At 49.8% G+C, this 27,492-nt stretch overlaps 1 long non-coding RNA gene across 2 annotated transcripts in view; it reads right to left on the bottom strand.

Annotated features, from left to right (window-relative positions):
* The window catches only part of LOC138275179 (uncharacterized), a 66,654-nt gene extending 56,677 nt beyond the window's left edge, over positions 1 to 9,977 (bottom strand). For both annotated transcript variants that reach the window (XR_011200411.1, XR_011200410.1), the window contains exon 1: positions 9,653 to 9,977. This is a non-coding gene — a long non-coding RNA (uncharacterized lncRNA). The remainder of the gene's footprint in view (positions 1 to 9,652) is intronic.
* Positions 9,978 to 27,492: the final 17,515 nt, after the last annotated feature.

Here is a 27,492-nt window from a genome sequence, read left to right as displayed (position 1 = left end):
TAAGGGGACAAGCAACCAAGGTGGCCAAATCAATGGCACCTTCAGAGACTAGCACAGCCTCTGTGGTCTCCCTAACAAGACCAACCCCAACTAAATTACCAAAAGTGAGCCCAGCTACTCCCTTGGATTGGCTATTAGTAGGTTTGCTCCCACCACCACTTCTATTACTAGGGGCACTAGGTGTAGCAGTAGGGGTTGAAGTGGTAGGAGGCTTGGTGCTTTTCTTTGGACAACTGGGATCTGTTGTCCAATGGCTTTTTATTTTACGTAAATAGCACCATGGTTTCTTTTCTTTGTTTTGATTTGAAGAGGATTTGGACCCACCACCCCCACCAGAGTGTTTTTGTGGGCCTGATGAAGACTCATTTTTAGATTTGTCCCCACCCTTGTCAGAAGACTTACCATCCTTCTTCTTGCCATCCTTGTCACCCCCTGTATGAACTTTTCTGTTCACCCTTGTTCTGACCCATTTGTCTGCCTTCTTTCCCAATTCTTGGGGAGAGGTCAGATCAGAGTCTACCAGGTACTGGTGCAACAAATCAGACACACAATTATTAAGTATATGCTCTCTCAGGATTAAGTTATACAGGCTTTCATAGTCAGAAACTTTACTGCCATGTAACCACCCCTCCGAGGCCTTCACTGAATGGTCAACAAAGTCTACCCAGTCTTGTGAAGACTCATTTTTGGTTTCTCTGAACTTGATCCTGTACTGTTCAGTGGTTAAGCCATAACCATCTAGGAGTGCATTCTTAAGAACTGTAAAATTATTGGCATCACTTTCCTTTACAGTAAGGAGCCTATCCCTACTTTTCCACTGAAAGATAGCCATAGGATAGCAGCCCACTGCCTTTGAGGGACCTCCTGTACAACACAGGCCCTTTCAAGTGCAGCAAACCACTTGTTAATGTCACCCCCCTCCTTGTAAGGGGGAACTGTCTTGTGCAGATTCCTAGAATCATGCTCTTTTACAGGATGACTATTGGGAATACTGCTGCTGCCACCATGGTGTCCTAACCCCAACCTCTGTCTTTCTTTTTCTGTGTCTAAAGATTCCCTGTCTAGAGCCAGCTGTTGCTGTTTAAGCCTCAGCCTTGACTCTTCCACACTCAATTTATTGAGTTCCCTTTCTAACAATCTGTCTTCAGGGAAGGTGGGTTGGGCATGCTTTGACACAGAAGAATGGTGTGAATGAACAGAGGGAGACCTGACCCTAACAGATGGCACTCTAACATTCTGGCCTACAGAAGTAACACTCCTACTGTGATGGGAAGTCACATTAGTACCAGCCATGCTAGGTGGCCTGCTAAGGGGCAGGTTGGGAAGATTACTATCTAACACTTTTACTGGGGCTACCCCAGAATCAGAGTGTGAACCATCTGCTAATTTCTCACCTGATGTGCCACCTAAGGACTTATCATTTTCAATGAGCATATTAACCAACAGTCCTCTAGAAGGATTCTTCCCTACCCCTAAACCTCTATCAATGCAGAGACTCCTTGCTTCCTTCCAGCTAAGGCGGTCATAAGCTGTGCTGGCCAGATCAAGAGCTTGGCCTGTATCAGACATGATAGAAAAGAGTTTTAGGGACAGAAAAAGAAAGAAAAAGTTTCAGAACTTTTTAAAGAACAGGAAAAAAAACTTTTTCAACTTTTAAGAAACTTTTTGAAAGTTTAGATGTATTTTTCAGCACTTAGCAATAGAGTAAGAGAAGAAAAGCAAAACTTTTTGGTTAGGTGTACATACACTGAACTTGTTTAGTATATTTTTCTCTTATGAAAAGTACAATATGACAAAGTGGTAAGTAGTTGCAAGTACTTATCCCACCGCTGCACAATCAATGTAGGAGGCTGGCCTGGCTTGTAGTGAGTACCAAGGGGTACTTACACCTTGCACCAGGTCCAGTTATCCCTTATTAGTGTAGAGGGGTGTCTAGCAGCTTAGGCTGATAGAAAATGGTAGCTTAGCAGAGCAGCTTAGGCTGAACTAGGAGACGAGTGAAGCTCCTACAGTACCACTAGTGTCATATGCACAATATCATAAGAAAACACAATACACAGATATACTAAAAATAAAGGTACTTTATTTTTATGACAATATGCCAAAGTATCTCAGTGAGTACCCTCAGTATGAGGATAGCAAATATACACAAGATATATGTACACAACACCAAAAATATGCAGTAATAGCAACAGAAAACAGTGCAAGCAATGTGTAGTCACAATAGATTGCAATGGGAGCACATAGGTATAGGGGCAACACAAACCATATACTCCAAAAGTGGAATGCGAACCACGAATGGACCCCAAACCTATGTGAGCTAGTAGAGGGTCGCTGGGACTGTAAGAAAACAGTGAGAGTTAGAAAAATAGCCCACCCCAAGACCCTGAAAAGTGGGTGCAAAGTGCACCTAAGTTCCCCAGAGAGCACAGAAGTCGTGATAGGGGAATTCTGCAAGAAAGACTAACACCAGCAATGCAACAATGATGGATTTCCAGACGAGGGTACCTGTGGAACAAGGGGACCAAGTTCAAGAGTCACGATCAAGTCGGGAGTGGGCAGATGCCCAGGAAATGCCAGCTGTGGGTGCAAAGAAGCTGCCACCTGATGGTAGAAGCTGTGGATTCTGCAAGAACGACAAGGGCTAGAAACTTCCCCTATGGAGGATGGATGTCCCACGTCGTGAAGAGTCGTGCAGAGGTTTTTTCGTGCAGAAAGACGGCAAACAAGCCTTGCTAGCTGCAAGTGTTGCGGTTAGGGTTTTTGGATGCTGCTGTAGCCCAGGAGGGACCAGGATGTCGCCAATTAAGTGAGGAGACAGAGGGGGCGTCCAGCAAGAAAAAGAGCCCTCTTAGAAGCAAGCAGCACCCGCAGAAGTGCTGGAACAGACACTACGAAGTGGAGTGAACCGGAGCTCACCCGAAGTTGCACAAGAGGGTCCCACGAAGCCAGAGGACAACTCAGGAGGTTGTGCAATGCAGGTTAGAGTGCTGGGGACCCAGGCTTGGCTGTGCACAAAGGAAATCCTGGAAGAGTGCACAGGAGCCGGAGTAGATGCAAAACACACGGTTCCCAGCAATGCAGTCTAGCGTGGGGAGGCAAGGACTTACCTCCACCAATCTTGGACTGAAGAGTCACTGGACTGTGGGAGTCACTTGGACAGAGTTGCTGAGTTCAAGGGACCTCGCTCGTTGTGCTGAGAGGAGACCCAGAGGACCAGTGAAGCAGTTCTTTGGTGCCTGCAGTTGCAGGGGGAAGATTCCGTCGACCCACGGGAGATTTCTTCGGAGCTTCTAGTGCAGAGAGGAGGCAGACTACCCCCACAGCATGCACCACCAGGAAAACAGTCGAGAAGGCGGCAGGATTAGCGTTACAGTGTCGTGGTAGTGGTCTTTGCTACTTTGTTGCAGTTTTGCAGGCTTCCAGCGCGGTCAGCAGTCGATTCCTTGGCAGAAGGTGAAGAGAGAGATGCAGAGGAACTCTGATGAGCTCTTGCATTCGTTATCTAAAGAATTCCCCAAAGCAGAGACCCTAAATAGCCAGAAAAGGAGGTTTGGCTACCTAGGAGAGAGGATAGGCTAGCAACACCTGAAGGAGCCTATCAGAAGGAGTCTCTGACGTCACCTGGTGGCCCTGGCCACTCAGAGCAGTCCAGTGTGCCAGCAGCACCTCTGTTTCCAAGATGGCAGAGGTCTGGAGCCCACTGGAGGAGCTCTGGGCACCTCCCAGGGGAGGTGCAGGTCAGGGGAGTGGTCACTCCCCTTTCCTTTGTCCAGTTTCGCACCAGAGCAGGGCTGGGGGATCCCTGAACCGGTGTAGACTGGCTTATGCAGAAATGGGCACCATCTGTGCCCATGAAAGCATTTCCAGAGGCTGGGGGAGGCTACTCCTCCCCTGCCTTAACACCTTTTTCCAAAGGGAGAGGGTGTAACATCCTCTCTCTGAGGATGGTCTTTGTTCTGTCTTCCTGGGCCAAGCCTGGCTTGACCCCAGGAGGGCAGAAACCTGTCTGAGGGGTTGGCAGCAGCATCTGCAGTGAAACCCCAGAAAAGGCAGTTTGGCAGTACCCGGGTCTGTGCTAGAGACCCGGTGAATCATGGGATTGTCTCCCCAATACCAGGATGGCATTGGTGGGGAAATTCCATGATCTTAGACATGTTACATGGCCATGTTCGGAGTTACCATTGTGAAGCTACATATAGGTAGTGACCTATGTGTAGTGCACGCGTGTAATGGTGTCCCCGCACTCACAAAGTCCGGGGAATTTGCCCTGAACAATGTGGGGGCACCTGGGCTAGTGCCAGGGTGCCCACACACTAAGTAACTTAGCACCCAACCTTTACCAGGTAAAGGTTAGACATATAGGTGACTTATAAGTTACTTAAGTGCAGTGGTAAATGGCTGTGAAATAACGTGGATGTTATTTCACTCAGGCTGCAGTGGCAGGCCTGTGTAAGAATTGTCAGAGCTCCCTATGGGTGGCAAAAGAAATGCTGCAGCCCATAGGGATCTCCTGGAACCCCAATACCCTGGGTACCTCAGTACCATATACTAGGGAATTATAAGGGTGTTCCAGTATGCCAATGTAAATTGGTAAAATTGGTCACTAGCCTGTTAGTGACAATTTGGAAAGAAATGAGATAGCATAACCACTGAGGTTCTGATTAGCAGAGCCTCAGTGAGACAGTTAGTCATAACACAGGTAACACATACTGGGCACACTTATGAGCACTGGGGCCCTGGCTGGCAGGGTCCCAGTGACACATACAACTAAAACAACATATATACAGTGAAATATGGGGGTAACATGCCAGGCAAGATGGTATTTTCCTACAATCAGGCACAACTATCCGTCTCAAAATCATCACACAGGGCACTCACCCACACCAAGTAGATGCATCTCCTTCAGGCACAGTCTCCTCTGCCAGGTATAGTCACCCTCCACTCCTGCTGATCATCGGGCAGCGTTGCACCAAAGTGCGTTCAGTCATCCCAACTGACAAAGCAACTAACACTAGTGAAAAGATGACAACGAAATAGATGCTGACAGCCAATAGGAGTTTGAGAAGGAGTGGGAAAGGTGCACAAGAGAGAAAGAGAAACACGACTTGACAAAAGAGAGTTTTAGACCTTTTTATAAGCGGGGAAGAAGCACGATAGGAGGAGAGCATAAAGGAGAGAGTGATGCCACAAATGTAGGACAATCAAGGAGGAGAGCACCAGAGAGTAGGGGTTCTCAAATACGGAGTGACAGCAGCATAGAATGCATAGCAAAAGAGGAACGAGACTCTGAAAATGGATGATAAAAGGTAGAGAGAAGGGCAAACATGGAAACGAAAATGTAAACATTAAACAGCCGTTTACAAACAGGGCCTGTAAAAGTGAACAGCAAAGAAGTCATGAATGATTATTGCCAGAGTGTGTGCATTTGTATGTGTGTGACATACAGAGCAATGCACGTGAGAGAAGGAGCAATGAAAGGAGGTAAAGAAGGGAAGCCATTAAGTAAAAAGAAAAGTAATGAAAACTGATGACAGAAAGGAAGGGCATGTTTGGGAGAGGAAAGGAGGGAGGGCCTTGTCTACAGGCCCCCAGTCCCCCGATCTCAGTTCAGCGACGCCATTGCCGACATAATCAGCACCCAGGCCCTTGCCTCCACGGACTACATTCTCCTCGGCAACTTGAATTTTCACCTAGAGAACGCCAACGACAGCAACTCCACCGCTCTGATCGACAACCTCGCCAACCTCGGTCTCAAACAACTTGTGACGACGCCCACCCACTCCGCCGGCCACACCCTCAACCCCTTCTTCACTGCCAGCAGCAGCGTCACCTTCAGCCATACCACTGAACTCCACTGGACCGACCACCGCTATGTCCACTTCACCTTCCAGAATCCCACCGCTCACCACCGCCCACAACAGATCTCCTGCCGCAGCTGGAACAAGATCTCGGAAGACCAGCTGATCTCCACCTTCGCCCGTGCCCCGCCACCTAGCTTCACCGACCCCAGCACAGCTGCCCTCAACTTCAAACAGTGGATTGACGACTGCGCCAACACCCTCGCTCCACTTAGGAAACCCTCCAACAACCACACCAGCACTAAAGCAATCTGGTTTACCGCCGAGCTTCAGGCCTCCTTCGGGAGTGCCAGAAAGTCAAGAAGAAGTGGCGTCACGAACAAACAGAGAGCTCTCCACAACGCAGGCCCTGCCTACCTCAAAGAGCGACTCACCTTCCACGCTCCCATCCGCCAACTCCGCTCTGCCAACCTCGCCACCGTTCCTCGCATCCATCGAACTACAGCCGGCGGCAGATCCTTGTCCCACCTCCTGCCAAGACATGGAACTCCCTCCCCGTCCACCTTCGACAGACCCAGGACCTCCTGACCTTCAGGAAACGCCTCAAGACCTGGTGAATCGAGCAGTAGCAATCCTTCCCCCCCCCCCCACCCCTCAGCGCCTTGAGACCCTAACGGGTGAGTAGCGCGCTTTACAAGTGATTGATTGATTGAGGGAGACATGATAATAAAGTGAAAACGAGGGTGGCAATGATCAGGCGTGATTACTACTACAGTATGTGAAGGATATGAAATTAGAAGACTGCAAGAGAAGAGGGGTGTTCACACAGGATGAAGACACCAACTAGAAGAAAGAGGACGAGGCAGAGAGGACTGGTACCAAGTGTACAACCAAAGGGGGCCTGGAGCAGGTGAGTGGAAAGTGTGTTTGCAGCCTGAGAGATCTGCTTCTGCTCGGGACTGGCTGACTATCAGTCCTGCAATGAGTTGTTTATTGTTTATTCTCCTGGCGCGGCTGCTGTTGGGCAGGGACAAATGTGCCCGGGCACTGTGCCAGGATACCCAGGTGCCTCTACCTCCAGGGGAGTCACCAGCAATCACACCTCCCTCCGCTGCTGCCACTGCGACCCTTCTGTTTCTTATTCTAAAACCAATGTGTAGAAAGTGCCTCGCCTTAAGGCGCAGATAAGATGCACTAGGAATGCAAATATATAACATGTGTCTTCCCTAGCTGCGTCAGCCAGAGAAGGAACAGCCCTCCCAGCAGTTCATTATGTGAAATCTATTGCCCCAAGTTATGTCGTCAGTTAGGCCGGTGTATTTTTCCAGCAAAGGTGCAAATTGGCACCCCTACCTCTCGGTCAGAAGCACCCAGGGTCACTCTGAAACAGGCTGACGTCACCTGTCCCGAGGCCCAGGCGCACGCGAGCTTCACTGCAGTGAAAGTGAAACAAACTTTTTCTGAGCTGCTGCTCTCTGTGAGGATAGGTCATCTGAGGAGCCAAACACCCAGAACTTTGAGGCCAGAGCCAGACACGAAAAACGAGGCAAACGCTGTTTTTATTTTCAGTACAATCACCTGCACAGTTAAGCCCTCCATTTTTCAGACTTCTATATTTTCAGCTCGAAGAAAGCATCTTTAGTTACCTGAGGGTGTCATCTGTTTTGGGGGTGCCAGACCAGTTGTTAATTTGAGCCGGTGGTTTCCGGTGCAGGGCACCAGCACTTATTTTTGAGGGGTGGCACGTATTTTACTGCCTCAAGCATTTACTGCAAGCAAAAGACACCCACACATACATATGGGAAAGATAGAGGAAGAGAAAACTGAAAAAGCCTCACAAAGGGAGAAAGCTGCAAGGGTGAGCTGAAGGGGCAGGGAGTGGCTTTAAATGGATTAAAGAGGCCCAAGATGGCTTCAGGATTGCGCTGCCTCAGTATTCTTTGCTCTCACATTTAATTACAGCAGCCACGTGTTTCAGTGGAGAGATTTGGGTACCACCACTTTTTTATTTACAAATTCCGGGAGGATACTGCTCTGGTTCCCAGTGTCTCAGGGCCAGGAATGCTCCATTCTTGAAATTCTGCACCCGATAATTCTAGGTGCGGATACACCGGACCCAGACCTGCAGGTGTAGATGCGAGAGTGGTGTACCGTTGGAAGAGGGAAGCCCAGTCCGCTCCCATAATGCAGGTTGGAGGGGGCAGAAAATCCTCCCCTAGCTCATCCCAGCACACCACACATACTCTAGCATGGGGGGCAGAAAGCGTTCACCTGGCCGACCCCAGCCCACTCACATACTGCGGCATGAGGGGGTCAGAAAACATCCCCAGGCCACTCACATACTGCGGCATGAGGGGGTCAGAAAACATCCCCAGGCCACTCACATACTGCGGAATGAGGGGGGAGAAAAACCTTCCCCTGGTTAACCAGAGCCCACTCACATACTGCAGCATCAGGGAAGGGGAGCAACTCTTTTTGGAACTGGACTGGGTGCCCACGGACTCAAGTGTCATTCCCAGTCTGGGACACTAATTAATGGCCCTCGCCCCTGGAGGGTATGGATATGAGGATAACTGGTAGAACAGATGGACGGGAGGATCGCAGCCCTCCAGACTCACCAGTGCCGGTGTCTGGAGCGTGCTTGTGCAGAAGTTCCCGCATCCAGACTTCTCCTGCCTCAGAACTCCCCTGACTCTCAGCCCTGCCAAGTACCACGCATCAGGAGTCAGAATAACGCATTTTGTTCTGTGTCCGCATCACCGCACTAACATTCTTAGTCGCGCATCTTCAGCTAGCTCCCAGAATGCCAACTAGACACTGCAGGCAGCTGACTTGCTGTCAGCGCTCTTGCCCTGGGCTGGTGCTCCGGGTGATTGAGAGCTGTGGCCCAGCTCGAGGGGTGGTGACTGGCTGCTAGGTGAGGACCTGGACCCCGGATAAGGGTGCTTTTATTTAAAACATTTAAGCTGCGGTCCCTCGCTTCCAACAATCTCCCTTTCGGTTGTCTTGTGCAGTTACGTCGTACATAAAAAAATGTAAAATATATTCAAGTGAGGCTGTACCTTCTTCAGCAGTCTGGAAACGTGTTTATTGTCGTTTTCCGAGCTTAGGTGTTGTTTTGCTTTTCGACATGACAATGCTAAAAGTACAAACGAACTACACTGTAATGGTTTTACTAATTAAAATGCTGTTTAGAGGACTCGGGTGTTTCAAAAGTAAACAGAATAGTTTGAATATTTGAAATTGGGTTTGTGTGTGTGTTTAAGTTCCCCTGCAATCAAACCAGTCTCTTCGTATTTTCACAAAAGATCACCTTGCTTTCTGTTCTGTGTTACGCAATGTTTACACCATGTTGATGCAAAGTCCGGAGTTCCTAATATTTATCTTATTTCATGTTTATAACTGACATTCAATTGGTGAGAATGTGTTACTCAAAATGTCACACATCTGGTCTTAAGATGTCACACATATGGCCTTAAAATGTCACACATTTGGTCTTAAAATGTCACACATATGGTCTTAAAATGTCACACATAAGCGAACCCAGTAACTGGGAATATCACACAGCAGCAACTACAACCAATGGTCTCACAAGAAAAAACATAAGGATGACATGATGCCTAGCAACAAAGGGAAAATATATTTTAGACGCAGCTCGGAGCCCAAGCCCCTCGCCTATGGCACCAAATAACGTGACGCCATAGATTCGAGGAAAAGGCTATTTAAAAAATACCTATTTTGGGGTTGGGGAGCGGGGGTACATTTGCATGTCTCGCCCGTGCTGGAAGCAAGTGTAGGCCCCTGAGTGACTCCAGGCAGCGCATCTCCCCATCTTCCCATGAAAAGCTTACCGAGTCCGACGAGGAGCGCAGCGGCCAGGAGGGAGCCCAGGGCACACCTCATGTCTTCAGAGTCTGTGCGTGATGTCGGTGCGTGATGTTGGTGCGTGAGGTGTGGGCGTGACGTCTGTGCGGGATGCCTGTGCGTGATGTTGGTGCGGGGTCTGAGCGTAATGTCTGAGAAGCTATTTGTGGGTGATGCCTGAGATTGAAAACTTGCGCGTGATGTCTGTGCGTGACGCTCGGATGTGATGTTTCTGTCGGATGCCCAGGTGAGGTCTTGGCCTGAGGTTCGTGTGTGACACGGTGCTTGATGTCTCTCTTTGGTGTGTGTGATGGCTTTTTATACCATCGCGGGGGCAGTGATGCATCTGAACTGGACCGACAGGTTCCCGGAATACATGTGGGACTTCACAGTCCGTGGTCCCTGACTGAGGGCCAGGGTAGGAGTGCGGGTTGGCAGGCACCACCGCACCCAGTAAGTTCCATCCCCGACTGGCGGGTCCTTTACTGGCTCCGCTGAATACAACTTATTCAGAGTTTTCATTTGAAGGCCTCGGCTCCGAGGGCCCCCGGGGTCGGCGTGATATTACATCGGATAAATGCGGACACTCCGGTGGTTGGAACTTAAGGTGCGTGGAATAGCTCTTGCTAAGGGTTTTCACCGCCGAAACGGCGAAAGATATGTAGGTGTCTGCAGTGCTTAATTTGTAAATAAAAAGGTGCCGGTGCCCACAGCCCTCCTCTTAAACATGCGGCTGCTGCACTTAAATGTGTGAACATGGAATACTGAGGCGGCGTAATCCAGAACCATCTCGGGCCTCTTCAATCCATATAAAGCCACTCCCATCCCCCTCAGCTCACTCTAGCAGCTTTCTGCTTTCTCCCTTTGTGACACTTTTTCGTTTTTCTCTTCCTCCGTCTTCCCCATTTGTGGCTTTTGCTCGCAGCAAATGCTTGAGGCAGAAGAATAAGCCCCGGCCCTCAAAAATAAGTGCTGGTCCTCAGCACCGGAAACAACAAGCACAAATAAAGCACTGGGTGTCTGTTCTTTATGCACTCTCCGGGTATGGCTGAGGGGGTAGGATGTGGCGCGGCCGCAGCTGCTGATCTCGGAACTGGGGAGCCAAGCTCGAGTCTCGGCGTTGATTCAACAACATGTGAGTCTGGCTAAATCTCTTAACCCCCCCCATAGTTACCAAAAACGTGAAGGTGTCCTTGTGAAATGTAACTTGTGCTCATGTAAAGCGCTCCAATACTTTCGGGTCGAGTTTGGGCTACATAAAAACAAACAAAAAAAATTGAAAATGAAAAGTAAAACAGTTGACAAAAGCGAACTGATTCAAAGTGCCACGGCCGCCATGAGCGCGAAAGAGAGACACAAAAGGAAAAAAAAGCTTGCTGACAGTCAAACATATCGGCGATTGCACATTTATCCATGTAACAGGGTCAGTCTGCAAGGCGGAAACAAAACCGCCCCAAGCAGCGACCAACGTACAGCATTTACCAATGATAACAAAGGATTTTTGAAAGGCAAGCCCGTGAACGAATGAAAGTGATGGGCGTGAGGTGGGCATAGTTAAAAACCAACAATACTTACAACAGGTCAAAGCACTTGATCGCTCGACCTAAAAATGGAGAAAGACTTCAGCGCAAGGGTGTGCAGGGGACAGAAAAGAACAGATGGAGAAAGGAGCAGAGGGAAGTGGGCAGAGACGCAGAAAGAGAAGACTTATTATAGGGAGAGAGGAAAAGAACAACAAAAGAGACACAGTGGGGAAAACGGGTGAGGTGCGGCAGAGAAAGAAAAGTAACTGTTTAAGCAGGGAAAGGGGTGGACAAAGGCTGGAGGAACGATCCAGAAGGGAATGGTATGGGAGAAAAAGAGGGAGAACTATTGGTCGTGGAAATTGAGTATGAGAGAGGAGAATGAGAGCCAAGGGAGGTGAGTGAGAGGGGTGGGGGGGCTAAAACAGAGCTGGTTCAGTCTAGGGTCTCCAAAGCAGGTAGTCAATCTACCCGGGATCTCAGAGCAGGTTACAAGTCTCTGCTCGATACGTAACATTCAGCACTTCTTCAAAATGTAAGTCATGTGAGAGATGCCTGTCACATGCAGTGCCCATGGTGTAACCTGTGCACTGCCTCATTGTGCACATGGTGCAGCGTCTCCTCCCTGTGTGCCCGTCTGAGTAAGCCTGTTGTGTAACCTGTGCACTGCCTCCTGTGCACACAGTGCAGCGTCTCCTCCCCGTGTGCCCGTCTGAGTAAGCCCGTGGTGTAACCTGTGCACTGCCTCTTGTGCACACAGTGCAGCGTCTCCTCCCCGTGTGCCCGTCTGAGTAAGCCCATGGTGTAACCTGTGCACTGCCTCCTGTGCACACAGTGCAGCGTCTTCTCCCCGTGTGCCCGTCTAAGTAAGCCCATGGTGTAACCTGTGCACTGCCTCCTGTGCACACAGTTCAGCGTCTTCTCCCTGTGTGCCCGTCTGAGTAAGCCCATGGTGTAACCTGTGCAGTGCTTCCATCGGTCCATTATATCTGCAGATACCAGCTCTGCGCACACAGTGCAGCGTCTCCTCCCTGTCTGGCTAAGCCCACGGTGTAACCTGTGCACTGCCTCCTGTGCACACAGCGCAGCGTCTCCTCCCCGTGTGCCCGTCTGAGTAAGCCCGTGGTGTAACCTGTGCACTGCCTCTTGTGCACACAGTGCAGCGTCTTCTCCCCGTGTGCCCGTCTGAGTAAGCCCATGGTGTAACCTGTGCACTGCCTCCTGTGCACACAGTGCAGCGTCTTCTCCCCGTGTGCCCGTCTGAGTAAGCCCATGGTGTAACCTGTGCACTGCCTCCTGTGCACACAGTGCAGCGTCTTCTCCCTGTGTGCCCGTCTGAGTAAGCCCATGGTGTAACCTGTGCAGTGCTTCCATCGGTCCATTATATCTGCAGATACCAGCTCTGCGCACACAGTGCAGCGTCTCCTCCCTGTCTGGCTAAGCCCACGGTGTAACCTGTGCACTGCCTCCTGTGCACACAGCGCAGCGTCTCCTCCCCGTGTGCCCGTCTGAGTAAGCCCGTGGTGTAACCTGTGCACTGCCTCTTGTGCACACAGTGCAGCGTCTCCTCCCCGTGTGCCCGTCTGAGTAAGCCCATGGTGTAACCTGTGCACTGCCTCCTGTGCACACAGTGCAGCGTCTTCTCCCCGTGTGCCCGTCTGAGTAAGCCCATGGTGTAACCTGTGCACTGCCTCCTGTGCACACAGTGCAGCGCCTTCTCCCTGTGTGCCCGTCTGAGTAAGCCCATGGTGTAACCTGTGCAGTGCTTCCATCGGTCCATTATATCTGCAGATACCAGCTCTGCGCACACAGTGCAGCATCTCCTCCCTGTCTGGCTAAGCCCACGGTGTAACCTGTGCACTGCCTCCTGTGCACACAGCGCAGCGTCTCCTCCCTGTCTGGCTAAGCCCAAGGTGTAACCTGTGCACTGCCTCCTGTGCACACAGCGCAGCGTCTCCTCCCTGTCTGGCTAAGCCCAAGGTGTAAACTGTGCACTGCCTCCTGTGCACACAGCGCAGCGTCTCCTCCCTGTGTGCCTGTCTGAGTAAGCCCATGGTGTAACCTGTGCACTGCCTCCTGTGCACACAGCGCAGCGTCTCCTCCCTGTCTGGCTAAGCCCAAGGTGTAACCTGTGCACTGCCTCCTGTGCACACAGCGCAGCGTCTCCTCCCTGTGTGCCCTTCTGAGTAAGCCCATGGAGTAACCTGTGCACTGCCTCCTGTGCACACAGCGCAGCGTCTCCTCCCTGTGTGCCCTTCTGAGTAAGCCCATGGAGTAACCTGTGCACTGCCTCCTGTGCACACAGTGCGGCGTCTCCTCACTGTGTGCCCGTATGAGTAAGCCCATGGAGTAACCTGGGCACTGCCTCCTGTGCACACAGCGCGGCGTCTCCTCCCTGTCTGGCTAAGCCCAAGGTGTAACCTGTGCACTGCCTCCTGTGCACACAGCGTAGCGTCTCCTCCCTGTCTGGCTAAGCCCAAGGTGTAACCTGTGCACTGCCTCCTGTGCACACAGCGCAGCGTCTCCTCCCTGTGTGCCTGTCTGAGTAAGCCCATGGTGTAACCTGTGCACTGCCTCCTGTGCACACAGCGCGGCGTCTCCTCCCTGTGTGCCCTTCTGAGTAAGCCCGTGGAGTAACCTGTGCACTGCCTCCTGTGCACACAGTGCGGCGTCTCCTCCCTGTGTGCCCTTCTGAGTAAGCCCGTGGAGTAACCTGTGCACTGCCTCCTGCAGCGTCTCCTCACTGTGTGCCCGTTTGAGTAAGCCTGTGGTGTAACCTGTGCACTGCCTCCTGTGCACACAGTGCGGCGTCTCCTCCCCGTGTGCCCCTCTGAGTAAGCCTGTGGTGTAACCTGTGCACTGCCTCCTGTGCACACAGTGCGGCGTCTCCTCCCCGTGTGCCCGTCTGAGTAAGCCCGTGGTGTAACCTGTGCACTGCCTCTTGTGCACACAGTGCGGCGTCTCCTCCCCGTGTGCCCGTCTGAGTAAGCCCATGGTGTAACCTGTGCACTGCCTCCTGTGCACACAGTGCGGCGTCTTCTCCCCGTGTGCCCGTCTGAGTAAGCCCATGGAGTAACCTGTGCACTGCCTCCTGTGCACACAGTGCGGCGTCTCCTCACTGTGTGCCCGTCTGAGTAAGCCCATGGAGTAACCTGTGCACTGCCTCCTGTGCACACAGTGCGGCGTCTCCTCACTGTGTGCCCGTCTGAGTAAGCCCATGGAGTAACCTGTGCACTGCCTCCTGTGCACACAGCGCGGCGTCTCCTCCCTGTCTGGCTAAGCCCAAGGTGTAACCTGTGCACTGCCTCCTGTGCACACAGCGCAGCGTCTCCTCCCTGTCTGGCTAAGCCCAAGGTGTAACCTGTGCACTGCCTCCTGTGCACACAGCGCAGTGTCTCATCCCTGTGTGCCCTTCTGAGTAAGCCCATGGAGTAACCTATGCACTGCCTCCTGTGCACACAGTGCGGCGTCTCCTCCCTGTGTGCCCTTCTGAGTAAGCCCATGGAGTAACCTGTGCACTGCCTCCTGTGCACACAGCGCAGCGTCTCCTCCCTGTGTGCCCTTCTGAGTAAGCCCATGGTGTAACCTGTGCACTGTCTCCTTCAGTCCATTTACCTGTCAATAATACCACAGTGCAGTGTTTCCTCCCTGTGTGCCTGTCCACACTAAGCAATACGGTGCAAGCTGTGCAGCCTATGCTGCTTTTCATTGCGCCTGTCCACGTTAAGGACATGATGCAAGCAGTGCAGTGCCTCCTCCGTTTCTGCATGTCTGCCTGTCCTAAGCTCACGATACAAGCAGTGAAGAGCTTGTGGTCAGTGCTTTTCCCCCTCTGTGTCTCCCAGTGTTTACAGTCTCTGCCTACACTAAGCACCATACAATAGTCCAGTGTCTCTGCCCGTGATGTGGCATCCCACATTAAACACCCTGTACAAACAGGCAGCGATTCCCCTCATGCTGTCTTGCATCACTAACCATGAGACAGACGGAGCGCTACTTACAACCTGTTTGACTACAAAAAGCACATGAAACAAATGCAGTGTTTACCATTTTAGCTCGCCAATCAAATGTGAATAACTTAATTAAACATACAAAAAGCACAATGTTTACACTAAGGCAATTCTAAAAGGCACACACACGATGAAAAATTAAAAGTAAAACAGTTGGCATAAGCGAGCCGATTCAAAGTGCCAAAGGCGCCATGAGCGTGTTGGTGAAGTAGACACATAAAAGGAAAAAGAAGGTCGCTCGCAGTCAAACATATTGGCAAACGTGCAATTATCCATGTAACAGGGTCAGTCCTCAAGGCAGTAACAAAAATACCCCAATGAGGGACAAACGTAAAGCATTTACCAACAATAACAAAAGATTTTTGAAAGGCAAGTCCATGAACGAGTGATAGTGATGGGCGCAAGGTAGGCGTGGTTAAAAGCCCACATAGATACCCAGACGTCTAAAAAGCAGCGGTTGCGTGCAGCTAAGCTCAACCTAAAAAATAAATGCACATCCTCACATAGTATTTATCATCATATTTACCTGAAGTAAAATCAGGGGTATGTGTAAACTAAGGCACACTTGTATTTGTGATGCTCGTGTTATTAGAGGTGGGATTAAATGATGCATTTTACCAAGACATACATAACTGAGGTCAGAATGGGAATAAAATGCAGAACATTATTACATTCTGCATGCCTTAGTAATTTTACTAGGCTCTTTTTCCAAGAGTAACTATTGGGAGGTTTCACTGGGCACATAGGGGTGGGGGGCTGCGCTGGTCCAATACTTTATATCTCACCGTGGCAGGGTGGTTGTAGCATCCAGCCCAGCTCTGGACCACGCAAATGACTACGCCACACACTGAGCTCTGTAATACATGTCTTTATTCCTCGGCATGCAACAGTTTACTGAACATACTGCATTATAGACTTTACTGATCACACCCAGACATACCCCAAATACTTCCCAACAAGTTACGTAACTTTGTAAGGAGTCCTCCTAGGGTCCTAGTGCACACGATCACAAAACACTACATCTCCCATTTTGTTAAATAAAAAATACAGACAATATATATACATTAAAGTTCCACAATGAGTAATTGAGGTGCTAACAACAGTGTTCCAGATCCAGCCATACAAGTTGCAGAAGTTGTACAGTCATCTGGCATGGTAGTTGTAGATTCAGTTGCTTGACTTGGGCACTCAGGTGGAGTTGTTTCACCCATGAGGTGTGGAGCCAACGAACATTGAGCTAGATGTTTGAAATAGGATGAGTCTTTCATACTGGACTTTGTGGGGCATTGAGCAGGTGCCATGTGTTCTTGACTTGTCACGACTCTCAATGGATCTTCATCAAAAGGAGCGCCAGACTTGCGTTTCCCTTTTAGCTTGAATATGAATCAGTCTCCTTCTTTGAAAACCGTGTCCCTAGTGAATCAGCACTTATCTGCAAAGGCCTTCATCTTTCTTTGGCAAGAAGCATCCATGGCACAAATCTCGTCTGTGTCAAGTTCTCAGCTTGTGGTCCATTTTGGTAGCTTTGTCCCAATGGCGTTCACAAACAGCAAGGTGGCAGGGTTTTCACCTGTTCTAGAATGGGCAATTAACCAATTGGCTTGAAGGGCTGGACATATAGCTGACTTGAGATCGATTCCTTCAAGCGCAGCACTCCGAACCACTTCTGTAAGGAAATGCCTCCTTGGCATGGTTACCCCCTGACTTTTTGCCTTTGCTGATGCTATGTTTTGAATTGAAAGTGTGCTGAGGCCTGCTAACCAGGCCCCAGCACCAGTGTTCTTTCCCTAACCTGTACTTTTGTTTTCACAGTTGGCACACCCTGGCATCCAGGTAATTCCCTTGTAACTGGTACCCCTGGTACCAAGGGCCCTGATGCCAGGGAAGGTCTCTAAGGGCTGCCGCATATCTTATGCCACCCTGGGGATCCCTCACTCAGCACAGACACACTGCTTGCCAGCTTGTGTGTGCTGGTGGGGACAAAACAAGTAAGTCGACATGGCACTTCCCTCAGGGTGCCATGCCAACCTCACACTGCCTATGCAGTATAGATAAGTCACCCCTCTTGCAGGCCTTACAGCCCTAAGGCAGGGTGCACTATACCATAGGTGAGGGCACCAGTGCATGAGCACTGTGCCCCTACAGTGTCTAAGCCAAACCTTGGACATTGTAAGTGCAGGGTAGCCATAAGAGTATATGGTCTGGGAGTCTGTCAAACACGAACTCCACAGCACCATAATGGCTACACTGAAAACTGGGAAGTTTGGTATCAAACTTCTCAGCACAATAAATGCACACTGGTGCCAGTGTACATTTTATTGTAAAATACACCCCAGAGGGCACCTTAGAGGTGCCCCCTGAAACCTTATCCGACTACCTGTGTAGGCTGACTGGTTCCAGCAGCCTGCCACACTCGAGACATGTTGCTGGCCACATGGGGAGAGTGCCTTTGTCACTCTGTGGCTAGTAACAAAGCCTGCACTGGGTGGAGATGCTATCACCTCCCACAGGCAGGAGCTGTAACACCTGGCGGTGAGCCTCAAAGGCTCACCCCCTTTGTTCCAGCACCACAGGGCATTCCAGCTAGTGGAGTTGCCCGCCCCCTCCGGCCACGGCCCCACTTTTGACGGCAAGGCCGGAGGAGATAATGAGAAAAACAAGGAGGAATCACTGACCAGTCAGGACTGCCCCTAAGGCAACCTGAGCTGAAGTGACTCTGACTTTTAGGAATCCTCCATCTTGCAGATGGAGGATCCCCCCAATAGGGATAGGAATGTGACCCCCTCCCCTTGGGAGGAGGCACAAAGAGGGTGTAGCCACCCTCAGGGCTAGTAGCCATTGGCTACTGCCCTCCCTGACCTAAACACACCCCTAAATTCTGTATTTAGGGGCTCCCCTGAACCTAGGAACTCAGATTCCTGCAACCTAAGAAGAAGAGGACTGCTGAGCTGAAAAACCCTGCAGAGAAGACAGAGACACCAACTGCTTTGGCCCCAGCCCCACCGGCCTGTCTCCCCCCTTCGAAAGAAAACTGCTCCAGCGACGCTTTTCCCAGGACCAGCGACCTCTGAATCCTCAGAGGACTGCCCTGCTCTAAAAAGACCAAGAAACTCCTGAGAACAGCGGCCCTGTTCACCCAAGACTGCAACTTTGTTCCAAAGAAGCAATTTAAAGACCCTTGCAATTCCCGCCAGAAGCGTGAGACTTGCAACTCTGCACCCGGCGACCCCGACTCGACTGGTGAAGAAACAACACCTCAGGGAGGACCCCCCGGCGACTCCGAGACTGTGAGTAACCAAAGTTGTCCCCCCTGAGTCCCCACAGCGACGCCTGCAGAGGGAATCCTGAGGCTCCCCCTGACCGCGACTGCCTGACTCTAAAATCCCGACGCCTGAAAAAGACCCTGCACCCGCAGCCCCCAGGACCGGAAGGATGGGAACTCCAGTGCAGGAGTGACCCCCAGGAGGCCCTCTCCCTTGCCCAGGTGGTGGCTACCCCGAGGAGCCCCCCCCTTGCCTGCCTGCATCGCTGAAGAGACCCCTTGGTCTCCCATTGATTCCTATTACAAACCCGACGTGTGTTGGCACACTGCACCCGGCCGCCCCGTGCTGCTGAGGGTGTACTTTTTGTGCTGACTTGTGTCCCCCCCGGTGCCCTACAAAACCCCCCTGGTCTGCCCTCCGAAGACGATGGTACTTACCTGCTGGCAGACTGGAATCGGGGCATCCCCTTCTCCATTGAAGCCTAGGTGTTTTGGGCACCACTTTGAACTCTGCACCTGACCGGCCCTGAGCTGCTTTTGTGGTAACTTTGGGGTTGCTCTGAACCCCTAACGGTGGGCTACCTTGGACCCAAACTTGAACCCCGTAGGTGGTTTACTTACCTGCAAGAACTAACAATAACTTACCTCCCCTAGGAACTGTGAAAATTGCAGTGTGTCTAGTTTTAAAATAGCTATATGTGTTTTATTTGAAAAGTATATATGCTATTGTGATTATTCAAAGTTCCTAAAGTACTTACCTGCAATACCTTTCATGCAAAGTATTACATGTAGAATTTGAACCTGTGGTTCTTAAAATACACTAAGAAAAGATATCTTTCTATACAAAAACCTATTGGCCTGGAATTGTCTCTGAGTGTGTGTTCCTCATTTATTGCCTGTGTGTATGTACAACAAATGCTTAACACTACTCCTTTGATAAGCCTACTGCTCGACCACACTACCACAAAATAGAGCATTAGTATTATCTCTTTTTGCCACTATCTTACCTCTAAGGGGAACCCTTGCACTCTGTGCATACTATTCCTTACTTTGAAATAGTGCATACAGAGCCAACTTCCTACATTGGTGGATCAGCGGTGGGGTACAAGACTTTGCATTTGCTGGACTACTCAGCCAATACCTGATCACAAAACAAATTCCAAAAATTGTCATTAGAAATTGATTTTTGCAATTTGAACTATTTTTCTAAATTTTTAAAAATCCTGCTAGGGCCTTGTGTTAGTCCCTGTTTGTGAGAAGGTAGCCTCTTTCTAGCCTTGTTACCCCCACTTTTGGCCTGTTTGTGAGTGTATGTCAGGGTGTTTGTCACTGTTTTCACTGTCTCACTGGGATCCTGATAGCCAGGCCTCAGTGCTCATAGTGAAAACACTATGTTTTCAGTATGTTTGTTATGTGTCACTGGGATCCTGCTGGTCAGGACCCCAGTGCTCATAAGTTTGTGGCCTATATGTATGTGTCACTGGGACCCTGTCACACAGGGCCCCAGTGCTCATAGGTGTGCATGTATATGTTCCCTGTGTGGTGCCTAACTGTCTCACTGAGGCTCTGCTAACCAGAACCTCAGTGGTTATGCTCTCTCATTACTCTCAAATTGTCACTAACAGGCTAGTGACCATTTTTACCAATTTACATTGGCTTACTGGAACACCCTTATAATTCCCTAGTATATGGTACTGAGGTACCCAGGGTATTGGGGTTCCAGGAGATCCCTATGGGCTGCAGCATTTCTTTTGCCACCCATAGGGAGCTCTGACAATTCTTACACAGGCCTGCCACTGCAGCCTGAGTGAAATAACGTCCACGTTATTTCACAGCCATTTTACACTGCACTTAAGTAACTTATAAGTCACCTATATGTCTAACCTTTACCTGGTAAAGGTTAGGTGCAAAGTTACTTAGTGTGAGGGCACCCTGGCACTAGCCAAGGTGCCCCCACATTGTTCAGAGCCAATTCACTGAACTTTGTGAGTGCGGGGACACCATTACACGCGTGCACTACATATAGGTCACTACCTATATGTAGCTTCACCATGGTAACTCCGAATATGGCCATGTAACATGTCTATGATCATGGAATTGCCCCCTCTATGCCATCCTGGCATTGTTGGTACAATTCCATGATCCCAGTGGTCTGTAGCACAGACCCTGGTACTGCCAGACTGCCCTTCCTGGGGTTTCACTGCAGCTGCTGCTGCTGCCAACCCCTCAGACAGGCAGCTGCCCTCCTGGGGTCCAGCCAGGCCTGGCCCAGGATGGCAGAACAAAGAACTTCCTCTGAGAGAGGGTGTGACACCCTCTCCCTTTGGAAAATGGTGTGAAGGCAGGGGAGGAGTAGCCTCCCCCAGCCTCTGGAAATGCTTTGTTGGGCACAGATGTGCCCAATTCTGCATAAGAAAGTCTACACCGGTTCAGGGACCCCTTAGCCCCTGCTCTGGCGCGAAACTGGACAAAGGAAAGGGGAGTGACCACTCCCCTGACCTGCACCTCCCCTGGGAGGTGTCCAGAGCTCCTCCAGTGTGCTCCAGACCTCTGCCATCTTGGAAACAGAGGTGCTGCTGGCACACTGGACTGCTCTGAGTGGCCAGTGCCACCAGGTGACGTCAGAGACTCCTGCTGATAGGCTCCTTCAGGTGTTAGTAGCCTTTCCTCTCTCCTAGGTAGCCAAACCCTCTTTTCTGGCTATTTAGGGTCTCTGTCTCTGGGGAAACTTTAGATAACGAATGCATGAGCTCAGCCGAGTTCCTCTGCATCTCCCTCTTCACCTTCTGATAAGGAAACGACCGCTGACCGCGCTGGAAGCCTGCAAACCTGCAACATAGTAGCAAAGACGACTACTGCAACTCTGTAACGCTGATCCTGCCGCCTTCTCGACTGTTTTCCTGCTTGTGCATGCTGTGGGGGTAGTCTACCTCCTCTCTGCACCAGAAGCTCCGAAGAAATCTCCCGTGGGTCGACGGAATCTTCCCCCTGCAACCACAGGCACCAAAAAGCTGCATTACCGGTCCCTTGGGTCTCCTCTCAGCACGACGAGCGAGGTCCCTCGAATCTAGCGACACTGTCCAAGTGACCCCCACAGTCCAGTGACTCTTCAGCCCAAGTTTGGTGGAGGTAAGTCCTTGCCTCACCTTGCTGGGCTGCATTGCTGGGAACCGCGACTTTGCAGCTACTCCGGCCCCTGTGCACTTCCGGCGCAAATCCTTCGTGCACAGCCAAGCCTGGGTCCACGGCACTCTAACCTGCATTGCACGACTTTCTAAGTTGGTCTCCGGCGACGTGGGACTCCTTTGTGCAACTTCGGCGAGCACCGTTTCACGCATCCTCGTAGTGCCTGTTTCTGGCACTTCTCCGGGTGCTACCTGCTTCAGTGAGAGTTCTTTGTCTTGCTCGACGTCCCCTCTCTCTGCAGGTCCAATTTGCGATCTCCTGGTCCCTCCTGGGCCCCAGCAGCGTCCAAAAACGCCAAATGCACGATTTGCGTGTAGCAAGGCTTGTTGGCGTCCTTCCGGCGGGAAAACACTTCTGCACGACTCTCCAAGGCGAGAAGAATCCGTCCACCAAAGGGGAAGTCTCTAGCCCTTTTCGTTCCTGCAGAAACCTCAGCTTCTTCTGTCCCGTCGAAGCTTCTTTGCACCCGCAGCTGGCATTTCCTGGGCATCTGCCCATCTCCGACTTGCTTGTGACTTTTGGACTTGGTCCCCTTGTTCCACAGGTACCCTAGATTGGAAATCCACAGTTGTTGCATTGCTGGTTTGTGTCTTTCCTGCATTATTCCTCTAACACGACTCTTTTGTCCTTAGGGGAACTTTAGTGCACTTTGCACTCACTTTTCAGGGTCTTGGGGAGGGTTATTTTTCTAACTCTCACTATTTTCTAATAGTCCCAGCGACCCTCTACAAGGTCACATAGGTTTGGGGTCCATTCGTGGTTCGCATTCCACTTTTGGAGTATATGGTTTGTGTTGCCCCTATCCCTATGTTTCCCCATTGCATCCTATTGTAACTATACATTGTTTGCACTGTTTTCTAAGACTATACTGCATATTTTTGCTATTGTGTATATATATCTTGTGTATATTTCCTATCCTCTCACTGAGGGTACACTCTAAGATACTTTGGCATATTGTCATAAAAATAAAGTACCTTTATTTTTAGTATAACTGTGTATTGTGTTTTCTTATGATATTGTGCATATGACACTAAGTGGTACTGTAGTAGCTTCACACGTCTCCTAGTTCAGCCTAAGCTGCTCTGCTAAGCTACCATTATCTATCAGCCTAAGCTGCTAGACACCCTATACACTAATAAGGGATAACTGGGCCTGGTGCAAGGTGCAAGTACCACTTGGTACACACTACAAGCCAGTCCAGCCTCCTACATTGGTTGTGCAGTGGTGGGATAAGTGCTTGAGACTACTTACCACTCTTGTCATTGTACTTTTCATAAGAGAAAAATATACAAAACAAGGTCAGTGTATATACACATAGCCAAAAAGTTTTGCATTTCCTCTTTTCACTCTTTTCTAAGTGCTGAAAAGTACTTCTAAACTTTCAAAAAGTTCTTAAAAGTTTAAAAAGTTTTTTTCTGTCTTTCCAAAAAGTTCTGAAAACTTTTGTCTCTTTCTCTATCACTTTAACTCTCTCTAAAAAATGTCTGGCACAGGCCAAAGTGTTGATCTGTCCAATCTTGCATATGACAACCTTAGCTGGAAAAGAGCAAGGAGTCTCTGTATAGAGAGAGGTTTGAGTGTAGGGAAGAATCCTGCCTTGGAACTGTTAATTAACATGCTTAGAGAACAAGATAAGGCCAGAGGTGGCCCATCTGTTGAAAAAGTACCTAATAGTTCCCAATCTGATTCAGGGACTCCCCCAGGAAAAGATTCAGGAAAGAAACTTTCTAGCCTGCCCATTACTAGACAATCTAGCATAGATGGTAATGATGATGAGCCACACCAAATAAATAGTGTTGTCTCACATCATAGCAAAAGCATTTATTCTCACCATACTGGTAGTAATGTTTCTGTAAACCAAGCTGTTAAGTTGCCTTCTGTAAGGGACAGGTCTCCTTCTGTTCATTCCCATCATAGCTCTGTTTCTAGAAATGTCCCTCCCACCATCCCTGATGACAGAATGTTAGAGAGGGAACTCAATAAGTTGAGGGTGGAACAAACCAGACTGAAGCTTAAAAAGCAACAGCTGGATTTGGATAGACAGTCTTTTGAATTAGAGAAGGAAAGACAGAAGTTGGGTTTAGATACCCATGGTGGCAGCAGCAGTATTCCCCATAGTCATCCTGCAAAAGAGCATGATTCCAGGAATCTGCACAAGATAGTTCCCCCTTATAAGGAGGGGGATGACATTAACAAGTGGTTTGCTGCACTTGAGAGGGCCTGTGTTGTACAGGATGTCCCTCAAAGGCAGTGGGCTGCTATCCTATGGCTATCATTTAGTGGAAAGGGTAGGGATAGACTCCTTACTGTGAAAGAAAGTGATGCCAATAATTTTACAGTTCTTAAGAATGCACTCCTGGATGGTTATGGCTTAACCACTGAACAGTACAGGATAAAGTTCAGAGAGACCAAAAAGGAGTCTTCACAAGACTGGGTTGATTTCATTGACCATTCAGTGAAGGCCTTGGAGGGGTGGTTACATGGCAGTAAAGTTACTGATTATGAAAGCCTGTATAACACAATCCTGAGAGAGCCTATACTTAATAATTGTGTGTCTGATTTGTTGCACCAGTACCTGGTAGACTCTGATCTGACCTCTCCCCAAGAATTGGGAAAGAAGGCGGACAAATGGGTCAGAACAAGGGTGAACAGAAAAGTTCATACAGGGGGTGACAAAGATGGCAATAAGAAGAAAGATGGTGAAAAATCTCAAGATAAGCATGGGGATAAGGGTAAAACCAAAGATCCCACTTCAAATCTTAAACACTCTTCAGAGGGTGGGGATAAAACTAATTCTTCCTCTTCTTCTCAACCTGCACACATTAAAAAGCCTTGGTGCTTTGTGTGTAAAAACAGAGGCCATAGGCCAGGGGATAAGTCCTGTCCAGGTAAACGCCCTGAGCCTACCACCACTAATACATCAAGCTCTAGTGCCCCTAGCAGTAGTGGTACTAGTGGTGGGACTGCTGGCAACAGTCAAGCAAAGGGTGTAGTTGGGTTCACTTATGGGTCCATCATAGAAACTGGGGTAGTCAGTCCCAAGACAGTTTCTGTCACAACTAGTGGCATTGGCCTTGCCACACTGGCTGCTTGTCCCCTTACAATGGATAAGTACAGGCAGACAGTTTCAATAAATGGTGTTGAGGCCTTGGCCTACAGGGACACAGGTGCCAGTTTCACTTTGGTGACTGACAACCTAGTGCACCCTGATCAACACATCATTGGACAACAGTATAAGATTATTGATGTCCATAACTCCACTAAGTTTCTTCCCTTAGCTATAATTCAGTTTAGTTGGGGTGGAGTTACTGGCCCTAAGCAGGTGGTGGTATCACCTAGCTTACCTGTAGACTGTCTCTTAGGTAATGACCTAGAGGCCTCAGGTTGGGCTGATGTAGAGTTTTATGCCCATGCAGCCATGCTGGGCATCCCTGAGGAATTGTTCCCTCTCATTTCAAGTGAAATGAAAAAGCAAAGGAGAGAAGGCCTGAAAACTCAGGATCCCTCTCCATCAACAGGTAAAAAGGGTATCACAGTATCCCCTAACCACCCTACCATTCAGGATACTATTCCTGTGGTGGGAGAAACCTCTCCTGGGGTGGCACCTGTTCCAAGGGAATCATCAGCTGGCAAAGCTGGACTCCCTGAGGTGGAAGTACCTCTCTGTGGGATAACTAACATTGGTGAGAAAAACAGCACCATTTTAGTTAACATGGAGCATCCCTCCAACCCTCCCAGAGAAACTTTAGTGCAGAAACCCTGCACTACCTCACAACACTTAGGACAGCATCCCTGCCCTAGTGTGGAGCTCATAGGACAGCATCCCTGCCCTGCTCCAACTCAAGAGAAACAGCATCCCTGTTCTCTCTTCCAGCCAGATGGACAAAGTTTTTGCCCAGCTATGGCTTTTCTGAGACAGCATCCCTGTCTGGCATTTCCATCACTACAAATAGGTTCAGTGGACAATTCCCACTGCTCTAAACTAAAACTTACTGATAGAAACTCTGAAAATACATCTTCACATTGTTGCTTAGCTAAAAAACTTCAAACAGGGTGGTTTACATCCCCACAGGGAAGTAACCATATAGTGGATGATAAAGGGAGTAACCAGTCTATTGCAGAGCTACTCTCTACTTATCACCACTTAGACAATAAAGTCTCAACTGGCCAAGGTTAGCCTTATTGTCCTTCGTTTGGGGGGGGGTTGTGTGAGAAGGTAGCCTCTCTCTAGCCTTGTTACCCCCACTTTTGGCCTGTTTGTGAGTGTATGTCAGGGTGTTTGTCACTGTTTTCACTGTCTCACTGGGATCCTGATAGCCAGGCCTCAGTGCTCATAGTGAAAACACTATGTTTTCAGTATGTTTGTTATGTGTCACTGGGATCCTGCTGGTCAGGACCCCAGTGCTCATAAGTTTATGGCCTATATGTATGTGTCACTGGGACCCTGTCACACAGGGCCCCAGTGCTCATAGGTGTGCATGTATATGTTCCCTGTGTGGTGCCTAACTGTCTCACTGAGGCTCTGCTAACCAGAACCTCAGTGGTTATGCTCTCTCATTACTCTCAAATTGTCACTAACAGGCTAGTGACCATTTTTACCAATTTACATTGGCTTACTGGAACACCCTTATAATTCCCTAGTATATGGTACTGAGGTACCCAGGGTATTGGGGTTCCAGGAGATCCCTATGGGCTGCAGCATTTCTTTTGCCACCCATAGGGAGCTCTGACAATTCTTACACAGGCCTGCCACTGCAGCCTGAGTGAAATAACGTCCACGTTATTTCACAGCCATTTTACACTGCACTTAAGTAACTTATAAGTCACCTATATGTCTAACCTTTACCTGGTAAAGGTTAGGTGCAAAGTTACTTAGTGTGAGGGCACCCTGGCACTAGCCAAGGTGCCCCCACATTGTTCAGAGCCAATTCACTGAACTTTGTGAGTGCGGGGACACCATTACACGCGTGCACTACATATAGGTCACTACCTATATGTAGCTTCACCATGGTAACTCCGAATATGGCCATGTAACATGTCTATGATCATGGAATTGCCCCCTCTATGCCATCCTGGCATTGTTGGTACAATTCCATGATCCCAGTGGCCTGTAGCACAGACCCTGGTACTGCCAGACTGCCCTTCCTGGGGTTTCACTGCAGCTGCTGCTGCTGCCAACCCCTCAGACAGGCAGCTGCCCTCCTGGGGTCCAGCCAGGCCTGGCCCAGGATGGCAGAACAAAGAACTTCCTCTGAGAGAGGGTGTGACACCCTCTCCCTTTGGAAAATGGTGTGAAGGCAGGGGAGGAGTAGCCTCCCCCAGCCTCTGGAAATGCTTTGTTGGGCACAGATGTGCCCAATTCTGCATAAGCCAGTCTACACCGGTTCAGGGACCCCTTAGCCCCTGCTCTGGCGCGAAACTGGACAAAGGAAAGGGGAGTGACCACTCCCCTGACCTGCACCTCCCCTGGGAGGTGTCCAGAGCTCCTCCAGTGTGCTCCAGACCTCTGCCATCTTGGAAACAGAGGTGCTGCTGGCACACTGGACTGCTCTGAGTGGCCAGTGCCACCAGGTGACGTCAGAGACTCCTGCTGATAGGCTCCTTCAGGTGTTAGTAGCCTTTCCTCTCTCCTAGGTAGCCAAACCCTCTTTTCTGGCTATTTAGGGTCTCTGTCTCTGGGGAAACTTTAGATAACGAATGCATGAGCTCAGCCGAGTTCCTCTGCATCTCCCTCTTCACCTTCTGATAAGGAAACGACCGCTGACCGCGCTGGAAGCCTGCAAACCTGCAACATAGTAGCAAAGACGACTACTGCAACTCTGTAACGCTGATCCTGCCGCCTTCTC

The sequence above is a fragment of the Pleurodeles waltl genome, chromosome 2_2 (assembly GCF_031143425.1).
Source record: "Pleurodeles waltl isolate 20211129_DDA chromosome 2_2, aPleWal1.hap1.20221129, whole genome shotgun sequence".
NCBI classification, from domain to species: domain Eukaryota; kingdom Metazoa; phylum Chordata; class Amphibia; order Caudata; family Salamandridae; genus Pleurodeles; species Pleurodeles waltl.
This window is presented reverse-complemented; position numbering and strand designations above follow the sequence as displayed.